At 44.8% G+C, this 11,255-nt stretch overlaps 1 long non-coding RNA gene across 1 annotated transcript in view; it reads left to right on the top strand.

The window, feature by feature from the left end:
• The first annotated feature begins 569 nt into the window (after positions 1-569).
• LOC308577865 overlaps positions 570-11,255 on the top strand; it is a 148,857-nt gene continuing 138,171 nt past the window's right edge. The window contains exon 1 of the long non-coding RNA XR_014003732.1: positions 570-716. This is a non-coding gene — a long non-coding RNA (uncharacterized lncRNA). The remainder of the gene's footprint in view (positions 717-11,255) is intronic.

An 11,255-nucleotide genomic window follows, 5' to 3' on the forward strand; every position in this document is an offset into this window, starting at 1 on the left:
GGAACAGGGGGGTCTGTGTGAGGGTGAACAAAGAATTGCAAAAGGGGATGCATGCGCAATTGCTGAGTTCACATTTGCCACATGAATATTGGGCCGAGTCGCTAGCGTCCTATGTTCACATGTGGGTGAGAAAGGTCTCAACAGAGTTGGGATGTTCTCCTTTTGAGAAGCTGTTCCATAGAAAACCTTCTGTTGACTATTTTAAGGTTTTTGGGTCTCATGTGAGAACAGAAGCTCCAGGTGGAGTAAAGAATGCCAGAGGCATTTTTGTGGGTAATGAAAAGGGTCTCTACAGAGTAATTTTGTCTGAATGTGGTCAGGTGATTCTCACAAAGTTTCTTGAGAGTGCTCCAGTACAAGAGCGGGTAGTTGTACACACATTTCCCACAGGTGACAATTCAGATGATGATTTTTCTGATTACACAGATTACAGTGGTACTGATGATGACAGTGATAGCTCAGAGAGTTCAGTTGTAACAGTCATTGAGAGAAAATCTCACACAATGGATAGACCTTCACAGGTGAAGGAGGAACCACTGTTTGCCATTGCTACTGGTTCTCAACAAAGTCCAGAGGTTGAACCAGTGAGCACAGAGGATCAGAACCTCATACGCAGGTCTGAGAGAGTCACAAAGGGTGTACCACCAAAGAGGTACTCAAAAGAGTTTGCTAACTTAGCTGTTGCATGTGTTGCTATTGTTAACAACTCAAAGCAGGTTAAAGCAGTGTCTAAGTCAGAGACAAAGACACAACAGAGAGTAGCTAACTAAGGTAATGCAGAAGCACTCATTCCTTGGAAGCCAGACAACCAGAGAGGTACACTGGTGAAACCAGTGGTGGGGAGTTCCAAGGGTGGAACTGAAACAACAGGGGACTGTTATATGTATAACAACTGTTTGTTTTCTAATCTGGATCATGTTTTGCCTATTGATGCTTTTGGGGGAGGATGTTGGGAAAAAGCACAAAGGCAAAAGCCAGCTGCAGGTGGCTGGAATGCAAAACAGGAAGTTGTTGTTTCAAACTGTACTGTTGGGGAAAAGGGGGAGTCTATTCTCTGTACTGAGCACCGGATGTTAGCTCAGAGTGTCATCTGACCTGTGCTGGAAGCACAGGGGAGGAGTTATGACTCTTCTGATGGAGTCTGAAGGGTGCAGTCACGTTTCTTTGTACTGCTGAATGACAGGTATAAAAGATATGTAAATAGGACTCCTGTCTGTCTCATTTCCCCTCCCGGGGGGGGGGGAGCAAGGAGAGAGAAGCAGAGGGTGTGTTCTCCTCACATCTAACGAGGAGAATCGCCGGTTTACGACCTAGCCTGCCGGGAGTAGCAGACGGAAGGTAAACAAGTATCTCGCTCAGTTTGCCCGTGAAGGCCAGTTTACCTCTGACTGTGAGCTGAGATACTGACAAAATCAAGCATACGTAAACATATGGTAACATCTCAATAGAAAAAGGACGAATAAGCTTCGTTTGCTCTTTCGGTGTTCATTCACCCAGAAATAGCAAAGCGAAGTGTAATAAGCCTAAACAAAGCCAAACAGGTTGTTTTGGTTTCCAACTACATAGAAAGAAGAATCTTGGATTGCGCTTACTTCATGTCGTGTTCTTTGCTGTTAATGCACATTGACACAGAAATCGCAAAGTGTGTGTAATGAGACCAAAATAACGCAACACCATTTTTTCGCTTCCATATGCGTAGAAAGAAGACGAATAAGCTTTGATTGGGCTTTTTTCAATTCGCATGGTGTTATTTGGGTATGCGCCAGAATCACCCCAAACGAAAGGAAAAAGGTGTTTTGGGTTCCATTTACATAAAAAGAAGATGATAAAGCTCTGATTGGGCTTATTTCAAATTGGTGTTTTGGGGGTTAGAATGCACATTCAACCAAATATCGCAGATGACCTGTTTGTTATAAGCCCAAATCAAGCATAGGTGTTTTGGTTCCATCTCAATAGAAAAAGGACGAATAAGCTTCGATTGCTCTTTCGGTGTTCATTCACCCACAGCCAAGCAGTGTAATAAGCCTAAGCAAAGCCAAACTGGTTGTTTTGGTTTCCAACTACATAGAAAGAAGAATTTTGGATTGCGCTTACTTCATGTCGTGTTCTTTGCTGTTAATGCACATTGACACAGAAATCGCAAAGTGTGTGCAATGAGACCAAAATAACACAACATCATTTTTTTGCTTCCATATGCGTAGAAAGAAGACGAATGCTTTGATTGGGCTTTTTTCAATTCGCATGGTGTTATTTGGTTGTGCACCAGAATTACCCGCAACCAAAGCAAAAATGCCTTTTGTTTCCATCTACATAAAAAGGAGATGATAAAGCTCTGATTGGGCTTATTTCAAATTGGTGTTTTGGGGGTTAGAATGCACATTCACCCAAAAATCGCAGAAATGTTTGTTACCAGCCCAAATCAAGCATAAGTGTTTTGGTTCCCTCTCAATAGAAAAAGGACGAATAAGCTTCGTTTGCTCTTTCGGTGTTGTCAGGGAACTGCCATCAGAGGCACGGGAGAAGGAGAGGGTCTCGGATTCTGCAGGGGAAGGTCCTAGCACTAGAGGGAGACTTAGCCGGGAAGAAGGGGAAGAGAATGAGTGTAACACCAGGGATCCAGGAGAGCAACAGGACAGGGAGGTGCAGGGGCTCCAAGACTCTTCATTGGAAGTTAGCGAGGAGAGCCCAAGCACCCCGCTGCCCACGCCCACCCTGCGCAGGAGACTCCCGCGCAGTGAGAGGCGGAAACGATTGGGCGTCAAACAACTCTTATGTCGGCAACGCTTTAAGAAACGCCCACAGTCAGATTCTACAAGTGACTAAGTGCAGCCACGCTAATATGGGCTGCGTAGCCCGGAGGGTTTAACCAGGCAATCCGATGCTCAAACGGAGCAGGATTACGCACGAGTAACTCCCAACCATTACAGGTGTTCATTCACCCAGAAATAGCAAAGCGAAGTGTAGTAAGCCTAAAGAAAGCCAAACAGGTTGTTTGGGTTTCCAACTACATAGAAAGAAGAATCTTGGATTGCGCTTACTTCATTTCATGTTCTTTGCTGTTAATGCACATTGACACAGAAATTGCAAAGTGTGTGTAATGAGACCAAAATAACACAGCACCATTTTTTCGCTTCCATATGCGTAGAAAGAAGACGAATAAGCTTTGATTGGGCTTTTTTCAATTCGCATGGTGTTATTTGGGTGTGCACCAGAATCACCCCAAACGAAAGCAAAAAGGTTTTTTGGGTTCCATCTACATAAAAAGAAGATGATAAAGCTCTGATTGGGCTTATTTCAAATTGGTGTTTTTGTTGGTTTCTGCTCTCTTCACTGTGCAGCGAAGTGCTTGTCACAAGACAATGTTTACATTCCACAGTCAGAGTACTGTCGGGTTTTCCCACGGGAATGGGAAACTGGATGTGACGTACACTGGTTTCCTGTTTTTCACTGACTCTCTCGGTGTTCTTCATTCCGAGGAGAAGGACGGTTGCTTCTCTGCTCCCGCAGAGGCAAGATGCATGTTTGTAATTTCTCTACATTGAACTGAAAATAAAGCAACATTAAGCATGTGGCACGTACTGCTCATCATTCCGTTGTGCACAGGACTCTGCAATTACAACATTTTTGGTTCCAGGCCCAGAAAGACGCAATCAAACTGAAGAATGGAGACTTCAGAAGTCGAGTCGGAATGCCGGCAGAGGAACAGACAAACGGATCGGCGTTATCTGCTCTGCGCGTCAAGTTTGATTGATGGAGGTATGTGCTCATGCTCCGGGCAGCCTGCCAGCTTCTAGTTTATGGTTTTATGGCTGGATTTTGAACTTTTGAAGCCGTTTTTGCCGCAATACAGGCAAAGGCACTAAGTCACAGGCTCACAGGCTTGGTGGCTGGGAAAGCGAAAGTACTTTTCACAAGTGCTTTTGGAAGCAGCTGTACTGTGACGCAGCTTGATTAAAGTAGCAATGATGGCTAATGCAAAGCTGGCTGATGCTTTTGGGATTCCTAAGCTCAATAAGAAAAATTATACAGACTGGGTACTTTATGCAGAGGCTGTTCTGCGGAAGGAAGGTCTGTTTAATGTTATTAAAGACAACCCCCCAGCTCCAATTACAGATGAATGGGCTACAAAGGATTCCAAAGCAAGGGGAACGCTTACGTTGATAGTATCCCCAGAAGAGCTCTGTCTGTTGCGTGGAAAGACCACAGCCAGAGAAATTTGGGACACTTTAAGAGAAGCTCACTTGAGGACAGAGGCTGGTTCCTCAATGTACTACTATGCCAAGCTGCATGGTATGGCTCTTGCTGAAGGTGGAGATGTGAGTACACACCTGATGGAGATGCAAAATCTGAGACATGAGTTGCAACAGAGAGGACTCAACTTTCCAGAGGCTGTGTATTCCTTTATGATACTACATTCTTTGGGTCCAAGTTGGGAGTCCGTTGCCACTCAGATTGCTGTTCAGCCAACTGCTCAGCTCACAGTAGCCTATGTTACTGCCGTGATCCAGAATGAAGCAGATCGCCGGGGTGCTAGCTGCATGGGTATGGGGGAGTCTTCACAGACGTCATCCCAGAGTGCAGTGGAACCACCAGAGGGCGCCAAAGCTTTGAAGGCAGTGAAATGCTACTCATGTGGACGTCTAGGCCATATGAAGAGGGAATGCAAATATCCCAGGGCCAAGACAGAGCAGCGCAGCGGAAGTTCATCGCGTGGAAAAGGCCAAAGCAAAGGCAAAGGTCCGGTGTCCAGGACATCGCAGCACAAGGCAATGGTCTCACGCTTCACTCCAAAGGTTGCAAAGGTCCAGAAGACGTCTAGATCTTTCTTCGTTGTTGATTCAGCAGCTACCCACCACATGTGCAACGATAAGCGACTGTTCGTGTCTTTTACACCGCAGGAAGGTGCGATTCACCAGGCGGATGACCACACGATCCCCAGTCAAGGCTACGGAACTGTTGTACTTCACAGTTTGGACTTATCGATACAGGATGTACTGTACGTTCCAGATGCCACACACAATCTTCTAAGTGTGATGCAGCTGAATAAACGGAACATTGACGTTTCCTTCAAGAACAAGAAATGCACCATCACAAAGAAAGACGATTATGTATTGCATGCTGAAAATGTTGATCGTTTGTTTGTATTGTATTATGATGATGTTGTGCAGAATGATACTTGTTGCATTGCAGGTTCTAACAAAAGTTTGCATGCAGGATGTATTCATGATTTTCACAGGAAATTTGGTCATTTGCATTTTGAGGCAGTATCTAAAATGCCTGCCTTGGTTGAAGGTATGACTATTAAACCCTGCAGGTACCACATGAAGTGCAAAGCATGCGCAGCAAACAAGGTGAAAATGGCTGCGAAAGGTAAGGTGTCTAGTAGGCAAGCTACAGAACCATACCAGGTTGTTCATGCTGATTTAGTTGGTCCACTATCGCCCTCTTTGGGTGGAAATAGGTTCTTCATGGTTCTCATTGATGCCTTTTCCAGGTATATTTATGTGTACAATCTCAAGCAGAAATCAGAGGCTTTTCAAAGGTTTAAGGAATTCTGTGCTTGGTTGGAAAATGTGCATGGTAAAAAGATAAAGACTCTTTTCACTGATCGCGGGGGAGAATTCACTTCTCAGCAGTTTGAAGCTTTTCTGACTGAGAAAGGAATTCAACACGATTTGTCCAGTCCCCGCTCGCCATGGCAGAATGGACTTTGCGAAAGGGCAAATCAGACATTGCTTCAAGGGTTAAAAACCTTGCTGCATGATGCCAATCTTCCAGAGAGTTATTGGGCCGAATCTCTCTCGTGTTTTGTTTACAGTTACAATCGCAGATTATCTTCAGCGATTGGTTGTACCCCCTATGAGAAAATGTTTGGCAAGAAACCATACATCAAACACATGAAAATTTTTGGTTCTGACATGTGGGTTCACTCACCACAAGGCTCCAAATTAGGCAAGCGTGGTTTGCATGGTATCTTTCTAGGTTATCAGAAAGGTTCTTACAGAATAATGATGACTGACTCTAAGACAATTAAGCTCACAAGAAGTGTTGAGTACAATGCCAAGTGGGGGGAGAATGTGGGAATTTTTCAATGTTATCCTGATGACAGTGATGAGACTGAGGATAAGCAACAGCAAAAGTAGCGACAGCAACCCACACCCACTGATGAAGGTTCTGATTCTGAGTCTGAATCTGAATCGGATACTTCAGAGGATTTCAAGAGTGCGAAAGCCTCTATGCGACCCTCTGAAAGCTCTGATCAGGAATTGGAAGAACCATTGTTCACAATAGGCCACTTTTCTCCTAAGAAGGAAGAGGAAAGTGTTGAAGACCAAAGGCTAATTCGCAGGTCACAAAGAGCCACAAAAGGCAGACCTCCAAAGAGATTTGCTGATGAATTTGCTAAGACAGCAGTAGCAGCTGTTAAAAGCTCCAAGAAGGTATTTGAACCTTCAAGTTTCCAAGAAATCCAGGATTTGGATTCTAAGGAAGCTGAGCCATGGTTAAATGCCATGAAGGCTGAGCTTGATTCCTTAGAAAGGAACAAAACATGGGAGCTAGTTCCAGTAGTTCCAGGAATGAAACTGCTTGGAAGCAAATGGGTCTTCAAAGCGAAGACTGATCAAAATGGCAAGATAGTCAGACACAAAGCCAGATTGGTAGCCAGAGGTTTTGCACAGGTACCAGGTGAAGACTATCACGAGACCTACTCACCCACTGTGAGATATGAGAGCATTAGGCTTATGCTCAAGCTAGCTGCAGAGGAAAATCTACACATTAGTCACCACAATGTGAATACAGCGTTTTTGTACGGATCTCTAGGTGAATCACTTTATATGCTTCCACCTGATGGCGTACAGGTAAAACAGGGATTTGTTTGTGCTCTAAAGAAGTCCCTTTATGGTCTCAAACAAAGTGCACGGTGTTGGCACACAAAACTCACTGAAGCATTGTTTTCTCTAGGTTTTCAGCAAGGGAAAGCTGATCCATGTGTATTTGTCAAAGAGGAGGGGCAAAAGAAGCTGTATTGTTTGTTTTATGTTGATGATATTTTATTCTTTTGGAAAGATGTCACAATGTACAATAACGCCCTAGCTCAGCTCAAAGAGCACTTTGACATGAAAGATCTCGGTGAGGTAAACAACTACCTATCTCTGGAAATAGAAAGAGATCAAAGTGGTAACATTCTAGTACACCAGTCACGAAAAATTGCTGATGTGTTAAGCAAACTGAACCTGATGGATGCTAACCCTGTAGACACACCCATGACAACAGGTTATCAGGTAGAAGACACTGAAGAAGCATTTTCTGACACTACACTGTACAGAAGTGTGCTAGGCAAGCTAAACTTCATTGCCAGATGTTCAAGACCTGACATTGCTGTTAGCTGTAATTTGCTAAGCAGACAAGTTAACAATCCTACTGTTAAGGATTGGAAAGCTCTGAAACGCATAGCATGCTATTTAAAAGGCACTATGCATTACAGACTGAGATTTAACAATCAGAAGTCTGGTGGTCTTGAGATTTTTGCATATGCAAGTTTTGGAAGTGACACTGCAGACAGGAAAAGTACGTCTGGAGTTTGCTACATGTACAATCAGGGTCTATTTGATTGGTCTTGCAAGAAGCAAACAACAATTAGCTTAAGTACTTGTGAAGCTGAACTGAATGCACTGTCTTATTCACTTAAGGATTGTGAATGGTTGTTACAATTGTGCAAAGACATGAAAATTCCTGTCAAATGTCCAATCCAGGTTTACCAGGACAACAAAGCATGTTTGGCTTTGCTGAATTCAGAAGGTTGTAAGCAAAGCACGAAGCACTTGCAATTGAAGGTGCAACATGCTAGGGAACATATTCAGAAGGGACTCATAACGGTGTCCTATATGCCAGGTAATGAAATTCCTGCTGATGTATTGTCCAAGATTGTATCAAGGGATCAACACTGTACCTATGTACAGAAGTTGGGTTTGTACTGATGTTGTACGAACACGCTGCCCAGTGATGTTCACAGAAAGGGGGAGGATGTTGGTTTCTGCTCTCTTCACTGTGCAGCGAAGTGCTTGTCACAAGACAATGTTTACATTCCACAGTCAGAGTACTGTCGGGTTTTCCCACGGGAATGGGAAACTGGATGTGACGTACACTGGTTTCCTGTTTTTCACTGACTCTCTCGGTGTTCTTCATTCCGAGGAGAAGGACGGTTGCTTCTCTGCTCCCGCAGAGGCAAGATGCATGTTTGTAATTTCTCTACATTGAACTGAAAATAAAGCAACATTAAGCATGTGGCACGTACTGCTCATCATTCCGTTGTGCACAGGACTCTGCAATTACAACAGTTTTTGGGGTTAGAATGCACATTCAACCCAAAATCGCAAAAATGTTTGTTACCAGCCCAAATCAAGCCCAGGTGTTTTGGTTCCCTCTCAATAGAAAAAGGACGAATAAGTTTTGATTGCTCTTTCGGTGTTCATTCACCCACAAATAGCAAAGCGAAGTGCAATAAGCCTAAACAAAGCCAAACAGGTTGTTTTGGTTTCCAACTACATAGAAAGAAGAATCTTGGATTGCGCTTACTTCATGTCGTGTTCTTTGCTGTTAATGCACATTGACACAGAAATCACAAAGTGTGTGCAATGAGACCAAAATAACACAACACCATCTTTTCGCTTCCATATGCGTAGAAAGAAGACGAATAAGCTTTGTGTCACGGGAAATGGGGTTGCTTGTGTGTAAACCTCCAGCTGTTCCAAACTGCTTAGAAGTTGGTGGTGTCTTTCCCTGACTGAGCAGCCTTACTTCATGTCGTGTTCTTTGCTTTTAATGCAAATTGACACAGAAATCGCAAAGTGTGTGTAATGAGACCAAAATAACACAACACCTTCTTTTCGCTTCCATATGCGTAGAAAGAAGACGAATGCTTTGATTGGGCTTTTTTCAATTCGCATGGTGTTATTTGGGTGTGCGCCAGAATCACCCCAAACGAAAGCAAAAAGGTGTTTTGGGTTCCATCTACATAAAAAGAAGATGATAAAGCTCTGATTGGGCTTATTTCAAATTGGTGTTTTTGGGGTTAGAATGCACATTCAACCAAAAATCGCAGATGACATGTTTGTTATAAGCCCAAATCAAGCATAGGTGTTTTGGTTCCATCTCAATAGAAAAAGGACGAATAAGCTTCGATTGCTCTTTCGGTGTTCATTCACCCACAAATAGCAAAGCGAAGTGTAATAAGCCTAAAGAAAGCCAAACAGGTTATTTTGGTTTCCAACTACATAGAAAGAAGAATCTTGGATTGCGTGGCAAGTCCCCTCCCCCTTGTGAAATAAAGACACGGGACACATTATTTAAGGTTAATGGGCATAAAAGGGCCACAACTGTATTGATTACAGAATTGGAAGGTATTGGCCTTAGGCATTGGCTCCTATCGACTAACCGGCATGGAGACCGGGAAGGGTTGTCCACAAGCCGTGGGAGTCCTGTTGAAGTACGCCAACTAGGATCCCACGGGTGTCACCGCTTGGGGGCGTGCCGGAGGCCCTTACCTCCCTAGGTTTCGGACAAGGCAACGCCCCCCGGAGTCCTCTACCGGAATACCCATTTTCATTGGGGGAAGGTGATGGCGCTTCCTTCCCCCCTCATTTGCATAACAATTACCCCTGCCAGTGCCTAACCGCCAATCGAGCAAAGCTCGCCGCCAATACCTTCAAGCCTGTCACCAATCCGTAATCCCTGCTATGATGTCCCCCAACCAAATATCATTTCCAGCATCTGACAGATGCACGCCATCCCGTCTGTAGAGGGCCTTGTTGCTGTACTGGATGCCTGGGTGCCTAATGACGCACCCGTCCAGAGCCACCACTCTACGTTCCACAGCCCGTTCCAAGACCTTTCTTGCCTTGTTGATTCCAACCGGGCTCACACAATCCCTCCACGTCCTCCTCTCAAGCAGCGAGGACCACAAGATCGTAATGTTTGGGTAAGTCGCCATCAGATCAGCAAAATCGTCAAAAATGTTTCATCTCAAGTCAATAGCTTTGCGATACACTAAGTCGTTTCCCCCCAACTGGACAACCAGGGCATCAGGTGGGCCCTCCGAGGCAGCTCTCGCCATCACGGCTGGCTTGAATTCGCTCCAGCGCATCCCTCTATGCGCTATCCACGCCAGCTCTACATTTGCAGGCAAGCTCAGATTTATACCCAAACCGGTGTTCATGGCACGATTCTTGGCCCAATGCACGACGCTGTGGCCCACCAGCCAAATGCGCACCCTCTTGTATTCTGAAAAGCAAACAGGCAGAAAACCACGGTCAGGAAACCCCACAGCTAGTCATAAATTCTTTCTCACATAAGCTCTGTATGCATTAGATCTCCACCGCCCCAAGTCCTTTATCCTGTCTGCTGAGAGCCCAAGGTGCACTGCAGTGGTTGCTGCCCCTATCCGAAAGGAGTGAGCCGCAAATTCGGCCGCGGACAGACCGCAAGCTGACAATGCCAAGCGCATCACCCGCGTAAACTGATGCCTGGCCAAGAGCGATCCATCCGCGTGAATAAATAGGGGGCCGGGGCTACTGGGTCTTAAGTAGAGGAAACGCCTCGTATCCCTCACCGGGCAGGGACCACTAGCCTGTGCAGCTGGTAGCCGAAGGAGGGCCCCTCTGCCCTGTTGGTCCGTCTTAGAGCTCCGTACTTGAACCATCAGGTCAGTCTCTGATAGGGTCAGATCACTTAACAGGATGCCCCTCTGGCCGTGGGCAACCCCTCCCTCGCAGACTACCTCACCTATGCGCAGGGCACCAAAGAAGGCTACGGAATAAGCGGCAGAGAATAGGCGCGCTTCATATTTTGACCAGCATATTTCTCGTAATTTTTTGTGTATCTGAGTCAAAATATCATACGTTATGGGCCTCCTCTTGTCATGTATAATTTGCTGCTGAAATGGAATACACAAGATGAAACAGTTAAATCAGCTGTGATTAAGTGGGCACAGGACATTGGCCATAATATTATGTTTGCTGACTGGGAATGGTTGTGGAACACTGGGATAAAATTTACGGCATGTAATGCTTTAAAGGAAAATATTATGAAAATGATCTATAGGTGGTACATGACCCCAGTCAAGCTAGCAAAGATTTATCATTTGCCTGATAACAAGTGCTGGAAATGTAAAGAAACTGAAGGTACTTTCTACCACCTTTGGTGGACGTGCCCAAAGATTAAGGCCTTCTGGGAAATGATATATAATGAAATGAAAA

The sequence above is a fragment of the Podarcis bocagei genome (genome assembly GCF_964188305.1).
Source record: "Podarcis bocagei genome assembly, chromosome: W".
Classification (NCBI taxonomy): domain Eukaryota; kingdom Metazoa; phylum Chordata; class Lepidosauria; order Squamata; family Lacertidae; genus Podarcis; species Podarcis bocagei.